We start from the raw sequence: 19,611 nt of genomic DNA on the forward strand, positions 1-19,611 counted from the left end.
TACAGTGGTAAATACTGGCAGAGAGCAAGACATCGTTGGACATCGAAGCAAAATGTGTACATATGCACTGCCTTTGCAGCATGGTCATGTAATTCCAACTAGATATTGCACATTGCGCGCTATATATATCGCAACATATAACACCAAAAAGATGTTGCCCATATTCTGTTAATGCCCCGCAGCGTATTGTTGCACTCATTCACATGCCTCAGACTGCACGATGGTTTGTACCCGCTCGTGGACAGACACCGTTGCGCGTTTGAGGATAAATAGAACTCAAAATAGATATAGCACTTTCTGTACTATGGAAAAAATCAAGTCCAGTCCGATAGAGCACAGGTGGTGTGAATGGTCCGAAAGGAAATATTTTACGGAATCACACGCCTAGCATATGTCCGATACACCCTGGTTAGGAAATCCCAACTAGATTATGCACATTCTGTGCCTTTCACCCGTGCAATTGAAAATAGTACTCCAAATAGATATTACACGTGCGTTTTTTTTTGCGCCGAGGCGTGTTGTGTGAGTTATTTACAAGCCTTTAACTTTACAGTGGTAAATACTGGCAGAGGGTAAGACATCGTTGCACATCGTTGGTCATGTAACTCCAACTAGATATTGCACATTGCGCTATCGGAAAATATAACACCAAAAGATGTTGCACATATTCTGCTAATGCCCCGTTGTGTATTGTTGCACTCAATCACATGCCTCAGACTTGACAATGGATTATACCCGCTCGGGGACAGACAACGTTGCGCGTTTTAGTATAATTTATACACATATATTGCCATAAACGCTGTTCAATTATTTCCAAAAAGTGCACGATTCGTGGTTTCGGCACATATAACTCCAAATAGACATGGCGCATGTGTTGTTTTTGCTCTGAAGCGCATTGTATAGCTCCTTCACATACCTTTAACTTGACAAAGGTTGACTCTCGCTCAAAGAAAGACAATGTTGCATATCTCAGTAGAATTTATTCACAATAATATTGCGCGCTATCGAATAATATAGCACCACATATTTGTTACATGCTCCGTAGTGTATCGTTGCACTCATCCACACGCCTTATACTTGACAACGTATGATACTCGCTCGGAAAAAAAAACGTTTAACGTCTGAGTATAATTTATACACATAATATTTTATATTTTTACAAATTCGCTAACGGAAATCATATCCTTCTGCTAACGTTAACCGGTAATTAAGCGTCCATAGACCGTTTGTACCTGTGGCCTTCTCGACTCGTGTTTGAAGCAAACGCAAAATAGTTCCCGTAATAGATTAAAAATTTGAGATTTAAGTTTTTAAACGCATACATATGGTAACTAATTTCATCATAATATCTGATTTCTAATAAGAATCCTTCATCCGTATACAATATCTTTGTAAACAATATTTATTGTATCAATCCTCATTTGATTGACGTGTAATATCTATTGGTACCGTTATTTGTGTCATATCTATATTGAATACAATGACACCCCTTAGGGGCAGTCCATAAAGTACGTCACGCTCCAGACGGAGGGGATGTAAGAAACTGTGACAGTTTGTGACATTAGGGAGGGAGGGGGTCAGGCTATGTGTGACGTTACACATTTTTAAATTATAATTTTATCTCTATTATATATTATTTTTTATTAGAATGTTAAAGCCTTAAAACTAATAATAAAAAAATTCTACTGTCAAAGTCATTTGTAAATAGACACAATTGAACAAACAATGTTTCAGATTTTGCAAATTTTCGTTTTAGTAATGATATCTTCGATGAAATATTAATACTGAACATTTAAAGTGCTCTAAGATATCCATTATATGCACCTTTTGACGATTTAAAAACCTTAAAATTATAAAACGTTACACACGCGAAACAATCGAATAATTCGGCAAGTTCTGTTATCGGATTGCTCCTAGGGTCAGTGGTTCGAGGCCCGGTGTTGATTACTCTCTTTTTTTCGTTCTTTCATTTTATTCTTGTTTGAAACTGGAGCTTTCATTTATCAATTTAAAGCATTTAATGACAAACTTCAAAACATGCCAAAATCTGTGAACAAGTCCCTTTAATAATATGATAAATGTTATAAGTGGCCATTTTATATTTAAATACATTTTCATAGTGAAGAGTTTTTAAGATGAAATTTAAATTAGGTGTAAATTAAAAAAACAATTGTTAGAAAGTGTTATGTACTTTAGGGGGGGGGGGGGGGGTCAGAGATTTGTGACAGGGGGGCGGGAGAGGGTAAAAATTGTCAAAAATAGTGTGACATACTTTATGGACGGCCCCTTAAGGGTACCCCGCATTCTCTAAAATAGATCTATACTTAAATGTACCCCGGGTACTGAAAATATACTTAAACGTACACAGGAATTATTTCGGTTATTAGTCGTTGTCGGCTATTTTCTTCAAATTAAGTATTTTCATATGTATGTAAAATGGCATCTATATTCTCAAAACTGCTACTCCAAAAGGCATGTTGAGGCAGGTTTTGTTCAAAGAGAATGTTATTTTGTATTCCGTAGCGCGTTTTAAGACATCGGATTTGGGCGGGAATAAAACTCGGATACAGTTTCCATTAGCCGGGAACGTGTAAGTATATTTTCCGTACCCGGGAGTACATTTAAGCATACATAAGAGTACGCGGGATGCATTAAGTTTTACCTGAGCCGACAATAACCATTGGAGCCGTGCGCCGGGAACGGGAAATATACGAAAACGTTGTCTACAAATTTAGACTGTACCCGAGTTTTATTCGCACCCAAAATCCGATGTCTTAAAATTCCCTTTGAAGGAAAACTGCCTCAACATTCTGTTTTAGTATGAGTTTCGATAATATGGAGGCCAGTTTACAAAATATTGTCATAAATATGAACATTATTAATAGCCGACAACGACCAATAAAGCGATATAATTCCCGGGTACGTTTTAGTATATTTTCCGTACCCGGGGTACATTTAAGTATACGCAAGAGTAACCGGGGTACATTTAAGTAGTACACGAGCCGGAAAATGACCAATCGAGCGAAAATAATGATAGACTAGCCTCTTATTCTTTTGACGTTCTCTATTGTGTATACCGATAGAGAAAGTACTCTGACGTGCTGCAACTAGCATGAAGAAAAGACGAAAGACCTTCTAACAACAGAGATTAATCCGGCACATATAGTACTGCCACTGCTTGTTCGTTAGATTTGGACATGGTTATACTCTAAACAGAATAAAAACAGACCTGCTACTATAAAGATATGCCATTTGTTCGGTAAAACTGGACATAAAAAGGACCCGGAATCATGCAGTACTAAAACTGTTGGGTAGAACTTGATAGTATATGGAGACGACACACATTATAGAGACCTCAAATCTTGGAGTACTGCACATTGTTTGGTCGAATTGGACATAACAACGACTTGAAAACTGGTACGATGGAGTATTGACATGCGTTCGGAAGATTTGGACACTAAAATTGCTTAATAAAGACTCGGAACACCGTACATATACACGGAGTATTATTTAAGAATCTACAACTATGTATTTATTCTACCGAATGAGTTTCAGTACCCAATAGGTTATGTGTCCCTTTTCCTGGCTATATATTCAATTCTACAGAACAAATTGCAGTACTGAATGTCAAAGAAATAGGGTTGTCTTTTTTTTGTGTATGTAAATGTTAATATAGTTAATAAGAATAGCAAGTATAAATGTTACTATAAACCGGCTGCGGGATACACATCCAAGAGTACTGAAAGCCCTGAAATCATAAATCATACGGTCAAATCTAATGGGAAATTTAGGGTCAGTTCTGGGGTATGGGTATACTTGTGTTTCTGAGTCAGTTGAATTTGGGCTTAAGACCAGAGCGTTTGTTGTGTGGAAGGAGGTGCCATCAGAATTTCTGATCGTCGGCCACATTGTGGAGGCATCTAGAGTGTTGTGTTTATAGAAGGAATCTAAATGGGGTATGTTATTTAACAATAATCTTTCTCGTCCAACATATGCATTATTGTAGTAATCATTCTGTATTGTTTTGTTTTTCTTGTAAAACTTGTAGTGCTTGATGTTACGGAAATATTATGTTATTGCAATGTGATTTTGATAACTAGTAAAATGTGGTATAATTGAAAGCTGTTTTATGGGATTAATCATAAGCATAATGATCTGAATGGATATTCTTATATCCTTGTAGATCCCATTTTTGTTGGTGTAAGAATTACGATGAAGAAAGTTGATGGATAATGGGATAGAAGATAGAAATTTAATAAGACGTACGATGCTTACTAGAACTAGTTGAATATTGGCCATCAGTTTCATAAATACAACTACAAATAAATTATACAGAGAAACACACTGACAGGAAGGAAGCATTCATATCATAGTAAACCTCAAAAAGTGTAGCTGTGATGTGTACTGTGTAGTTCCCATCGGGTATCTGGAAAGAATTGGACCTGAGAACTGAATATATTTATGACGTACACAGCGGAGAACAGCAAGAACATTTGTTTTTAACATTTGACATTCGATCATCATGGATAATCTAAACTGAAATTTCTTATTTGTTTTTAAATGTGCATGATTTTAGAATAGAAATTAAAGCATGAAAATTAAATAGATAAATAGATAAATAATCTTTGTAATCCTCTTTGCAGTATTGTGATTTGCATAGACCCCACAATTTCAAGTCCTTTCCTTCTATCTGAGGGACATTGGTGGACTTTTGTTAACATTCAAAGTTTATAGTTAGTTCGCTACTATACTATCAAAAATCTTTGACACTGAAGTGTACATAGTCTAAGAAAGGTCAACACGTAGTAAAAATAAGGCTTAGATAGTGTTTATGCCCAATCTACTAAAGAAGTGACAATGCTACATAATACCTTGACGTTATTATTATTATTATTATTATTATTATTATTATTATTATGTTATAATGATTATTATTATCATTATAACTATTAATAGTAGTAGTAGTAGTAGTAGTAGTAGTAGTAGTAGTAGTAGAAGTAGTAGTAGTAGTAGTAGTAGTAGTAGTAGCAGTAGTAGTAGTTGTTGTTGTTGTAGTAGTAGTAGTAGAAGTAGTAGTGGTAGAAGTAGTAGTAGTAGTAGTAGTAGTAGTAGTAGTAGTAGAAGTAGTAGTAGTAGTAGTAGTAGTAGTAGTAGTAGTAGTAGTAGTAGTAGTAGTAGTAGTAGTAGTAGTAGTAGTAGTAAAATTAGTAGTAGTAGTAATAGTAGTTCTAGTAGTAAGAGTACTAGTAGTAGTAGTAGTAGTATAAGTAGCAGTAGAAAATGTTGAAGCAGCAGCAGCAGCACTAGTAGTAGTACTACTACTACTACTACTACTACTACTACTAGTAGTAGTAGTAGTAGTAGTAGTAGTAGTAGTAGTAGTAGTAGTAGTAGAAGAAGTAGTAGTAGTAGAAGTAGAAGAAGAAGTAGTTGTAGTAGTAGTAGTAGGTGCAGTAGTAGTAGCAGTAGTAGTAGCAGTAGTAGTAGCAGCAGTAGTAGTTGCAGCAGCAGAAACAGCAGTAGTAGTAGAAGTAATTAGCCAATAGGCAAAATATCCTCCGGTAAATAGTATAATGTCGTTACTACACGTGTACCGGTATTTAGCAGCAGTAGCAGTATAACAAAGATATTAAATGATTTATTTACGTATATTGGCCATATAAGACTACCGGGTAGCCTACAAACGAGAATGTATTCCCTGATTATGATGCTGGAGTTTTAGCATTATTGTCCTGACTTAATTACTACAATTTATTATGCTACTGCATTCCAATTTATGGCCACACAATATGTATATCTCCAGGGGTCTATTTCCTGTGCCATTCTCTCGCTATTCAAATTTTTGTATCCACAGCTGCGTACAATTTTCAGAAGGGAACTTTCGTTTGGAAGGGGTTTTACTTATGTAGCGGGAGGCCAGTACAATATTAACTAGAAATGGCGCGGCAGAGGCCGACGCGTATCCCCACGCCGCATGTTTGACCCAGCGGGCACCCCAGGGTTGGTCATGGGGCCATGCATAGTTGAGATTGACCGTATTGTCATAAGAGATGTCCAGTATCAATTGGAAGTGAATCGGTGTAAAAATGAAGAAGTAAATGTAAAATAACATAAATCAAAAGATGTGTTTGTCAGAAACACAATGCCCCCTCCTGCGCCGCGTTGATTTATTATAAAATAAATCATTTGGCAGGTTCATTACTTACCTCCCCTTGAAGCTTATTACTTTCCTTGGATTTGTTTTTTTTTACCTTTGACCTTGAAGGATGAACAAACACAATGGCCCCTCCTGCGCCGCTTTGATTTTTTTTTTTTTATCATTCGGCAGGTTATTTACCTACCTCCCTTTAAAGCTTATTACTTCCCTTGGATTTGATTTTTTGACCTTTGACCTTACCTTGAAGGATGACCTTGACCTTAACCTTTCACCACTCAAAATGTGCAGCTTCACGAGGTACACATGCATGCCAAATATCAAGTTGCTATCTTCAATATTGCAAAAGTTATGGCCAATGCAACGTACCGGGGGCATAAAAATAAGTGAAAATCTCTGACCCGGCCCCACACCAACCCCCATAACTTTTGACCCAGGGGTCAGATTAAAATTCCGAATAGTGCACCGTCGCACATATGCTCATAGCTACCATGTGTGTAAGTTTCAAGGTTCTAGTGCTAATATTGTAGGAGATAATAGTGGCTAGGACGGACGACAGACAGACGGACGGACAGACGGCGGAGATAACCACAATATCCCCACGCTTTTCAAAAAGCGTTGGGATAATTACTTCTTGGAACAATGACTGTAGGAAATATAAGATCGATCCGATCTGATTTTTATAATCTGTGTATCCATGGGTGGATTATTTTCACCATCTACAATAACAAAAACTAATAATTGTAATAGGCAACATTACGAACATATAATACCACGACACATTAATTTACTTCTCAATCCATGATCTGTATCATTTAACTTAGGTTGCAAAGAGATGTGCATGATTTGTAGGCTACAAAAAACGTTTTTTCTTGGTTCTCGTGAATTTTTATGATCACAACAAACACTCGATACAATTCTTCATAAATATTTATGTACCTGTAATTCATAACGATTTTACTTCTACAGCTACTAATTTCCCCAATTCCGGGTAAATATTGTTAATGTTTATTAAAACATATGTGTTAAGCAATCATTTTATGAATTCTTTTTAAAATAAAAGCTCATGTGTTGACAGGTATTGTCGCAAGTAATGTAGCTAAAAAACATTTTAACAGCTTTGCCGAAAAAAACATTCGCGTATGTGTTGTATATTTTGGACATTAATTCAGAAAACATCGGTCGGTGTTCATATGCAATAAGATTTACCATTATTTGCTTACTTGTTTCATTACATTCTATTTTAGAGATATCAGTTTATATTGTCAACGATTGAACGTTTTATTTGTTTAATGACATTGCAGATTATCTCAGTTGATTTCATTAAAAAGCGCACGTTTCTGATTAATAAAAATTAAATTTACAAGCATATTTACCTTCAAAGTGAAATACTACACAAAGACAAAACTTATTTCCAAATATATACAATTGTAGAAATTACTAGTATGTGTACATAAAATACCTGCTTTATTGTTGTATAGTCCGCACTAATAATGCGATGCACACATATCTAATCATACCCCATTATACGTTTGCTTGGGTCGTCCAGATAACAATTGAGGTCAGTCGCTGTTTTATCGGATGTTCTCCACTGAGTTTTCAAGCATCTCTTGAATAAAAGTACAAGATAAATGGGAGTGTGTTTATGCAATTTGTATTATCATCTTGCTTCGCTATGATAAAACACGTATAGCGTCAACGCTGGGGTCACCATTTTGGAACGCTCAATTAAAAGCATTAGGTTTTGTAATCAAAATGTTTATTTGCGAGCCGAACATCACATTGAGACTAGTACTTGAAAAGGAATGTAAACAATTGAAAAATGTAGAAATTACGAAATAAACACGAATAAATCTAAAATGATTTTAAATATGATTCAATTCTAGGCTGGTCATCTGTTTAAAGCAATTGTAAAATATATCGGAGACTTATGTAAACACGTATTTTTCTATTGTTTACATTTAAAAACATATGAAAAATGTGTATCCATATTTTTCTTTTCTAAACCATTTTAGATAAATTAATTAATTTGCTCAAACAATTAATTTTTATTACATCATTGTATTCTTCATCCGTAATTTAAGTTTCGGAACAATTAAATTTACAATTAAAAGCCCATAAACACTTAAAAAACAACAAATATTTCGTAAACTATTTCGAAAAAATAGCACATAAAAATCAATGTTCCTTATTGATTTTTGTAGGAAAATATATTAAATACATGTCTAATGAATGGATATCGTTGCAGGCAATTCAAATGAAATATATTGTGCCCCCCCCAAATAAAAACCAGCATTTTGAATCTCGTTTAATCTGTCTTACCATACCACATCTAGCGTTGAAATTGTGCATAATGGAAGTCTAAAATGTGTAAAGCAAGAGAAATGTTGATAGGGGAAAATACATGGATTTGCTCACGTTTTCGTTCTTTATGTCATTCCGTAGTATAAATAAAAACAGTATATTATGCGGAATAGCCTAAAATAATTTTGATAGCATGAACAAAACTACGTGAAAAATCTGCTTATCAAAGGAGTCAAACCGGCCGGGCATCAATTGCCAAAAGCATATGCCCTATCTCTACGCCGCGGAGACTTTTTCAGATCATTTCTCGTGTATTATCTTGTAAGTCATTTATAAAATTCGGCGAAATTACACGAAGTTTGTTCACGTCCTTTACTCGCGGGCGCCACCTCTTTTTTGAGATGCATTAATAAATGAGCCTATGCAACTTCCGAGGTGGCGCTCAGACCGGGATGTTTTGAAATTTCATGGATAATTCTAGCGTGTAGGTTGGTTTTTTATGTGTTTTTTTTTTCAGAATGTTTCGCAATATTTAAAAAATCGGGCAATGTAGTGCGATTCAGCGAAGATTCATTCATCCACTTATGTACAGAAACATACAAACACAAACCATTTGGAAATGTGAGAACCTTTATAAGCTGTAACATGGTGGAGATTTTAAAAGCAATTGGTTAATGTTTGCCTGTGTGACATTCACATTTAATCGCTAACGACATTTAGCTATTGCGTACAACATATACTAGCTGTTACATGCAAGACACATTGACCTCTTGTCGATCAAATATATAAATTTGCATTTTCCCAAAAGATAATGGAGCCAATGCTTAGGAGATGTCGCTAATGATAGGAGGTCGCCCCAATGCACGATGTATTAACAGTCGTATGGCAATGTCATCATCACATGACATACGGTTTAATTGATAGATGCTATTTGTTATATTTACATTTTTAATTTTTAACGTAAATACGTAGTCCCAAATCTTTACAGAACAAACACATATATTTCATTGATAACAAAATAAGGCGTACATTTTTTAATATATGTTTTAATTATTAATCTTCTCTATTAAGAAGTTAGCATTCTGAATAAAACAGTTGTACGATATATACCAAAAGTGTTACTACTCAATACAACCAATAATTTAATTTTCAACTTTCTCAAAATAGTTCATCAACAACAGTTTTTATAAAGTAATTATATAAAATAAATGCTAATTCACGAAATAAATAAAGGAAAATACTTCTTCTTGAAACGGTTGTCGGCTCGTTAGGTCCCAGTATTTTTTAGGCTCATTCGGCCTCAATTTCAGGCTCATTCGGCCTAAATTTCAGGCTCATTCGGCCTCAATTTCAGGCTCATTCGGCCTCAATTTCAGGCTCATTCGGCACTAGTACCAAGCTTTTTGGCCCAATTATAATTTGAATAAATCGTTGTTAATATGTTGGTCGATACTCTTTATAATTATAGAAAATTGTTTAATACAGTATTATATTATCTTCATTCAAGTAAATTCCATTTGAAAAATGTTTGTTTGTCGTTTGCCTCAGGTATTTCGTCGTCGGAACGATGATTTGTGTTCCCTAATCCAAATGTTACTGAAAGGCAAGTGTTGTTTACCCACTGTTAACTCCATAGCAATTGTAGACACCTCGGTCTTTTTCCATTAACTTTTATCATTATACATATTAATTGTTGGTATCTCACAAAGACGAACGTTTCAATCCATCAAGGCATTATTAGAAAACTAATTGTTCAAATTAAAAACGTACGAGTGCTAAAGTAGGCCATTTACATATATAAATATAAGACCTGTTAACAGAATACGTAGGAACCATACGTAAAATATATCTCTTTAAAATAGCTAAACATTTGCATTGGCGTCACCTCCTGTTCTTAGCACCACCTCCTAGAAATTGGCCCCATCTCTTTTCTAAAATTGGAAAATTATCTACTAGATAGTCTTGAAGCTGATGTTTGTGTGCATGCAATTACTTGTAGATGTTCAAAGCCATCGTTTTATGTAATAAGCAATTGAAATGGCTGGGAATAAATAACATCGATTTGATTTTACAAACTCTACCAACCCACAACTTATAAAGGTCCTCACGTTTCCAAATGAGCGGAGCGCCCGTAATTAACGGCCATGTTATTACATGATAAGACATTAAGTTGAATTTAGTATGCTTTTGTATGACGGGTATGTAAGAATAATCGTGTGATGTTCGAATCTAGTTTATTATTTGACTTATAATGAAATCCTTTGTATGGTTTATCTTTTTGAACACAGACACCTGTTATGTTAAACTCTTAAACATTATACATGTATTTTCAATAAATTAAATGAAAACATCTGCAGTGTATGGCAAACAAACAAGTGAAAAAAAGGAGTCACATCATACAAACATGTTCAATTTATTAATGGAAACAACCTAACCGTTGTGCAAGAGATTGCCTGCCAATCTTACGGAGGAGTCCGGACATAGCCGACGTATCACTATTGGTAATAAATCGACTGTCTCCGCATGTTAGCAATCGGGAACCCTCGGACAATTCCGCCATACGGTCTGTTCTGTCCTGTACTTTCCCCCAATCTGATTGAGGCACTCTTGGCAGGTAGTCCAGCCAAGATAAGGTTTAAATCAAGTTTCACGTTTAAATCCAATAGTGAATTCATATAAACACAATGAACTTTACAGGCATGCCTTTGTACACTATATACAGCACTTAAGGTAGCGCGTCCCTAATGATTTCCCGCGATTTATTTTACGATCATTGCCGATAATCAATAATCAATGATCGGTTATTTCCGAGAGATGCATTATATTTTTTTCAAACTTCGAATTTTGATATATGTTTACGTAATTCCTTTAGAATACATTATTTTCTCAATAAATATTGACTTTGATCAAAATATCATCTGAAAAAATACGATTTCGCGATTTCTTCAAAGATCGACGAGCCTTTTTACCTGTTTACTTATGGATATGTAAATTAAGCTAGCACTAATGTGAAGTTGTCGTGGCCGAGTGGTTAAGGCAATGGTCTGCAAATCTTTTGGGATCTCCCGCGAAGGTCCGTATCCTGCCGACATCGCATACTTTTTGCGACGCGTTTTATTTCTTTTCTAACGTAATTTGATTTAATATAGCGTATATACTATGTTAATTGTTAAAACTGTTGAATTTTTATGCACATCCTTCAATTTTTATAATTAAAACAACGTTATGGCTAAATTGGGTGATTTACTGCTGAAAATACGAATGATGCATGTTGCCTTTTTATTTTTATTTCAAAAAGTAAACGGTAAATCTGTCTATTTCTTGATATGTTTGCTGTATAAAGTGTTTCTATAAAAGCTACGTTTAAAATATAACTTAAATGATACTATTTTGAATTTTATGACACTTTGTTTTTAACCGACTCAATTTTTACTTGGCTGAAATAACTTACATTTCATGGCGCTCTTCCATAGATAAAAATTAGTACAAAAAAATGTCTGCAAAGAATACTTATTTCATCTTGTTTAAACTTTAAAAACACCTTTACTGCATCTGTAAACACCAACTGCATGCCCATATTTGGAAATTTGAATGAATTATGGAACTTTTATATACACCATGGGTGAAAATAAACTGGACAAAAGCCGAGCGTGGGGTTGGTTTTGAACAAATCGGTATATTTTTTTTTAAAGCATGGAAAGTTTACCTACACATTTGCATGTAGTTCAGTGAAATGATGCTGATTAAGAAAATAATAAATTAGATTATATTTGGATATGTGCCTATTAGAGGTGCGCTACCTTAAATCAGCAGACCGTGTCTGAGAATTGGTTTAAACTGCGGCTTAACACATGTTTATTATGGTGTATGGACAGATGATATATCATTTAGCCTGAAATATTCGGTCGCGCATCATTATTGAAATTTATTAAAAAGTTATTATCGCTTGCCATTTGTATGTGTGGTCTTATTAAGTTGGGTTAACAAAGGGGCCAGGTGTAAGCAGTTGCACTCTTTTATTGTGTAGGTGGTAGATGTAGCTTTGGCTGGCTCTTTCTATACGGAGTTGTAGTCGCATGGGTAGTTGTATGATACTTCTAATGTTTTTGTGGGAACAGTCCATGAAAAGTTGGGTAAGGTCCTCCCTGGTGTTGAATAGTGAAAGTTCAAGGGGATGGATCTCTTCAATGATCTCTGCTAACATTTTGGTCCCAATTTTTCGTGTTTCTTCGAGTTGTTCGCAATCAAGCAGGAAGTGTTGGGTTTTCCAATAGGATGCTCAAAAAGGTATCTGACGTCTGGGAGATTGTACTTTTGAAGAGCCTTCCTGGAGACTGAAGCTAAAGAGTGACTGTCATATGAGGCCATGGTCATTTGTCTAGACAGTATGTTGTACTCTGCTGAGCCTTGGAGCCTAGAAATATTGGTGAAGAGTGAGAGTCTTTGTCTATCTATGATCGACTCAATAGGTTCACTGCCTAGAAGTAAATGTACTCATGCAGTCGCAGTACGAGTTGTTGGTAGGCCTTGGAAGTGCGTAAACATACTCCTTTGTTGTCTGCTAAGCTTTTCTATATCCCCTTTGGTGACCTTTAAGATTTCAACCCCATACAAAGCTCTTGGTATTGCATAGGTGTTGCATAATTTGAGAGCAACAACTAGTGAGAAACCTTTTCTTGCATGTAACCCGGGGCCAATAAGTGCATATATTGTCTGCCTTGCAGTTTTAAGGCGATCGTCTGTATTAAAGTTGTTCTTTGGGATTCTTATGATTCCTAGGTGTTTGTCTTCAGTAGAATGTTTTACAGGTGCGCAGTTGAGATAGATGGAGCCAGAGGAGTTTTCTTTAATTGTAAGTATCTCTGATTTTTCTGGATTTATAGTCACTTTATCCTTACTAGTGCAAAAATTAATTATGTCAAGCATGGACTGTAGGTCTGATTTGGATGTTGCTAATAGTGCCGTGTCATCTGCACATGTAGGTGCTGCTACTCTCGTTTCTCCTAAATTTGCCCCAGGGTTACTTCTGGTTAAAGAGTCTAGCGTGATGTTTATATAAGGTTGTTGATAACTTTGCTCCTTGCTTGGTGCCTTGTTGTAGAAGAAACTTGTCAGATAGTAAATTGTCCCATTTCACTTAAACCGAGGTATTCTTTTAAATATATTTCGACGCGGGATCCATAGGTGAACTTGTATTCCAAGATGGTACAGCTTGTTAAACATAATGTTGTGGTCTACATTGTCAAAGGCCTTCTGAGCATGTAGGCTAGCGAGGTACAGGTTGTCTGAAGATTTGGTGTTGTAGATAGTCTCTGATTTGATGAATGCCGCATTCATAGAGGAGCTATTTGCAGTAAAGCCTCTTTGCATGGGATTTTGCTGACTGTCAAAAAATGCGTCGATTCTGTTTTTAAGTATACTTTCAAGGATTTTCATGAACGTGTTTGTTACGACGATACCCCTATAGTTCCCTGGATTTGTTTTTGATTTTCCCTTTTTGTGGACTGGGGTTAACGTTCCTTCTTTCAGTTCATCCGGTACATCTAACTCTATGAATATGGTATTTATAATGTCTGTTATAACTGGTGTTAGTTCATTTTTAGCTGATTTAATGTGCTCTGCTGCAATTCCATCTTGATCTGGGGCTTTTCTGGTATTAGGGTTTCTTATAGCTTCTTCAATTTCTTTATTGCTCTCTTTCCCCATTGTTTTTCCACTTTGTATTTCATTTTCATAAATTATTTCGTTTCGAAGGTGTATGTTACCATAACGGCGATCGTCTCTCGGGTGTATTTGGTGGAAGGACATTTCTAACGCCTCTAAGTTACAATATACTAAATCTTTTTGGAGTGCAATATACTAAACTCTTTAAAAACCTGAACATCATTTATAAGAAGACACAATCCTCTGTGTGGGCACTTGCCATGAATTTATTTTAGAATGTTTCTTTGTGCATGTGGTAGGAAAAACAATGATGTTTAACAGAAATTCACTCATTTGCTTGAAGGTTGGAGACTACATGAGACTTTGACAGATGGCGGGAAACACTCCTCCACTGGTACGAACCCGGTAAATAGATGGCTGTAAAACAGTGACCGCTGATTCGCAGAGTTCTTTCTTGCATAACGCATGACTCCCCTTTTTTATTGTCTAAATCATTGCGGTTTGGAATGCTCTTTAAGAAAAGGTATGGTTATGGGGGTCTCTATGCGCAAAAGTTTGACTTTATTTTTTGTTGAAGTTATTGCTTTTACATTGAATTTGTGTAGGAAATCGTTTGGTATATTGTGACCTCTAGGCGGAAGATATTACACCGAAAATATAGTTCGGGTTACACACCACTATATTTGCACTAAATTCAACGATAATATAGATATATAAGGACCAATATCTCTGAGGAGTAATATAATAGAATATTTATTTCTGTTATTGTTTAAAATAAGCTGTCATTGCATACAAAATATTCAAATGTTAATAAAATGTTAAAAAAGCCAATTAGTTGTTTATTGAAGTGAAAACAACAACATTATTCAAACTTAAAAGAACCAGTATTTCTTAAATTATATTCATTGCAACATTTCTGATGTTCGGCATGGCCACAAACTTTGAGATTAAATCAATATGTTTATGTTCTATACCATAAACAATCGTACAACACTGTACAGTGGTGCAGAGAAAACTCTTCGGTTTAATATAAGAAATAGTAAACTCCACGTTGGTCCCAATGGCATTATAGTGACCAGCCAGGCAGTCACAAACTGTATATGGACCATAGCCATATGGCCCTCAGTGGTGTTTACTATTACCAGTATTGAGACAGTTGAAAGCTTTCATAGAATGAAATTAGTGGGGAGCTCGATTGAATTTGAAAAACGATTCTTTCTGTACATTTGATGATGGCAACCATACAGTACTTCCGACAGATATTGTTTATATTTTAGCCTAGGCATTTTAATTTAAGATGTTGTTATCCCGGCCAAGCAATTAGCTTTTTAAAGCGTTAAACAATCCAGTGCCATTAAAATTAGGGACAATGTAACAATGTTCAGTTTTGTAATATTCATAAATTAAAGCATAACTTTGCCCTTGGAAATGAACTCAATTCAGAATGGCCTCTCAAAATAATACATATTGTATAGGAAATGTTAAAACTCAGGAGTGGTGTTGTTAACATATATATTTTTTATCCATTAAGAAAATTTAAGATACATATCACAGATATGCCCATGGTTTTGGGTTCGGTACTCTTTAGCTGGGAAACAAAAACACTAAATATGGTTGACAGTGCAGGCAACAACTCTAAAAAGATAGTTTCCATCCCTGACTGCCATTACTGACATGAAGTAATTAAACTGTAATATGTCTGGCAACACAGTCACACTGTACTTAATATTGATTTATTGATTTATTTGTGCATATGTATATATATATGTCATACAAGTACAGATCATACAATATATTCAATTAACATCATTTAACAATTTGAAAACAATTATCACAGGTTTTGGATCACAATGCAATGATAGATCACATTTTGAATATCACAGTCAAAGTTAATCAGTTAAATTCAGCTACAAGTAACTAGTCAGTGTATTTAGCAAGAATCTGAAATAGCAAGTAGTTACAAAATGTTGAAATCAAGACAAGACATATATACCACAGGATGTCCCATGAAAGTTTTGCAACTTATTTCCAATGGGGTCCTATAAATGGGTGGCAAATGTACAAAAATGGTGGCATTAATACGCATACAAATATCATTCATTTAATATTGATCAAATAGTTATTACCATATATTATAAGAGAGCACTGGTTATACTATTATCTTGTTATCAAATTTAGATGTACGTACAAGTACTGTATTGATGACTAATTTAAACAACAGTCACATATATATATATATATATATATATATATATATATATATATATATATACCAAACCAAATCACATAAAACATTAATTCAAACAATAAGACTACTAGTAAAAAACAAAATCGGCATTTTCTTTCAATTTCATATTGTCTGTGAGAGCAGTTTTCACTTTCTTTTTAAATTAATATTTATTCTTAAAGGTTTTAACATCAGCAGGTAGACAGTTCCAGTCTTTGATCTCTTTATTATAATAAAAAGTAGTGCTGGTAAAACCATTCACTTGAGGTAAATAAAAATTACCTTTACTATGTCTACTGTTATGACTATGTATATCAGACATTTAACTAAATTTATTATACATATAAGAAGGACATTTCTTGTTAACAATTGTATAAACATGGTTGAGTGTTTATTGCTTAACTCTATTTTGAACATTTAACCAACCAATACTACTAAAATCTTTAACGTTCAAAGATTTTCTAGAGTCATATCCATGAATAAATTTAACAACTTTATTCTGTACAACTTGTAATCTACTTTTTTAATGTTTACTAAAACCATTGTACCATGTAGAGCTAGCATAGTCCAAATGGCATTGAACCAATGAGTTACATAACAATTTTCTTAATTTCATATTCAAACAGTGATTTTGTCTATACAATAATCTTATTCTTGAGTTCACCTTTTAAATAATATTATTAACAATAGATGTAGCAGAAAGATAAGTGTCCAATAATGAACCAAGGTATTTAACAGATTGAGAAACAATAGTGTGATCATTACAATTAAGTTATGAAGTATAGATTATTTCCTTTTGGAACCAAACACTATACATTCAGTTTTTCCAAGGTGTAAAGACAGTTTGTTATCCACTAACCATTTACTACAATTTTCATGTTCTTTACCCAAAACACTACTGCTGATACTAGGATCTTTGTGAGAATGTGAGGATGGCACTGTCATCAGCATAAAGAATAAGTTTACATAAATAAAATAATAAAAAATCACTTATATCCTTTATCAGTGTTAAGGCATTATGAAATGGATATGGGTGTAACAAGTAACAAGATCTTCAAATACTGGATATAATATATATGTTGAAAGTTAATATAAAGAGGGCAATACAAAATAATGTACACAAGTAGTAATAAAGACAAAACAACCAGTTTAAAAATGTTAAGATCTATGCAGTGGTTGGCAATAAGAGAACAATTACCACTCTTAACGTTGAATTTTGCAAGTGTAAATACTTGTATGTAAATCAGAACAAAAGAATTTGTTTCAAAGTCACTTTGAGCTATATAAGTGCCCAATGTTTACAGTGAATTTGTAAAACCAACTTATCGTCCCCTCCCTGCGAAAAAGGCCAATCTCAGTTTTGGCGCGAAAACGGATTTTGACATTTTCGCAATGGTGAATCCCGCGAAGAATTCCAAGGTTCTATTCAATCGGCTTACACAGTTAAACCATGTGAGGATTTGGCAAAGTTCGATGGTTGGAACGAAAATTTCCAAACTAAATGTAAACAAGTAAAAAAAAAATGAGCAAAGTGTCTAACTCAAGCTGTTAAAGCTTGAGTTAAGCTTGAGTTAGACAATTTTCTCATATTGACTACAGAAACAGTCAAACGTCACTTTAAACATAAGGACACATGTAGGGAAAAGTCATAATACAAAGTTTTATCTTCATTCTGCAATTAAAAAAAAAGAAGTTTTTTCCATCTCCTGAAAACATGTAAATATTGAGGTTGGCCCTTTTCGCAGGGAAGGGACGTTATATGTGCTAACAAAAAAGACATATAAAAAATCCTTTCAAGATCACATATCACCAGTAAGTATTTAATGAACCTGGTGGTGGAAAGGTAATGGATCAGCCCTGTTTTAGCCTTAAGTGTAAATTGGTTATACCAATACAGTGGAGACACCAATAACACCAATAAACCAATTAAGAATACAGTTTTTTATGCCCCCGGTAGGGTGGCATATAGCTTTTTAACTGTCCGTCAGTCTGTTTGTCTGTCAGTCTGTTTGTCCGAAAACTTAAACATTTCACATAATTTTTGCAATATTGAAGATAGCAACTTGATATTTGGCATACATGTGTATCTCATGGAGCTGCACATTTTGAGTACTAAAAGGTCAAGGACATCCTTAAAGATCAAAGGTCAAATATACGGCTTCAAAACGGCGCAATAGGGGGCATTATGTTTTTGACAAACACATCTCTTGTTTTTAAATGAAAAACCACATATTAGGCATTTTGTGTATACATTTTAAAACTCAATTTTCCACACTATGGAACAACTTTTTTAAAAGGCACCAACAAATGCTCCTCCATCCCCTTTGCACGCTAAAGAAAGAATCAGTTGTTTATAAGAATATTTCAAAATGGGCAAAAGTCAGGGGCACTACTGTCAAAATGCCCTTAAACAACCTTGGTGACATGCGGCTGTAGTATATTTTCTCTGTAAATTTACAGCGAAACACATAATGTCATCATCATAAATGAATAGATTAGAATTCATTTTATACTACATGTATATAAATATGTTATGAGGTCTTATTTATACAAATTAACCTGGATGATTATGAAAAACACCATCTCCCTGTAAAGAGAGAAGGCATTTGTTCACCAGTAGCATTATATGCAGTAAATTGAAAGCAACAAACATGAAAAATTCAGTTCCCCAGTCATCGTGTTTTTGAGAGTTCAACTTGCTTAAGTAATAATGCATCAATGTTGATTCTAAAGAAAAAGCTAGAGTGATCATTTATGCCTAAACTGTTCTGCTGTCCAGAAGCAAGGACGTCAAACACAAGCTTTACAACATTGATAGTATTAGTTACTTAACAATCTAAAATGAATGTCCATTCTAAGTTTGCTGTCGTATTCTTCCCTCAAATTATACATGTTTCTTGCATAGTTGAATGTGCATGTCCATGGATCACAATGTACTTTATAGAAACAAACATTATTTTGAATTATTTTTCACGGTTATTTATTGAATATTAGGTTAATTTTGGGAAACACTAAAGCAAATATAAACATTTGTCTCTAAATGAATCATCCTCTGAAGCCCCTGATGGGAATCAAACCCATATTTCTTTCCTCACCGTCTATCATCACCACCGGAAATAGATAACCAGCGAAGCGAGAATAAACAAAACAACCGAGGTAGTGCTAGTGAAAAGAGTAAGTTATACCATTTTATCGCGAACGTTTTCCAAAACCTGTGTGACAAATGACTAGTGGACATATCAAACTTCTATCGAAAGTAGGT

The sequence above is a fragment of the Dreissena polymorpha genome, chromosome 4 (genome assembly GCF_020536995.1).
Source record: "Dreissena polymorpha isolate Duluth1 chromosome 4, UMN_Dpol_1.0, whole genome shotgun sequence".
Classification (NCBI taxonomy): domain Eukaryota; kingdom Metazoa; phylum Mollusca; class Bivalvia; order Myida; family Dreissenidae; genus Dreissena; species Dreissena polymorpha.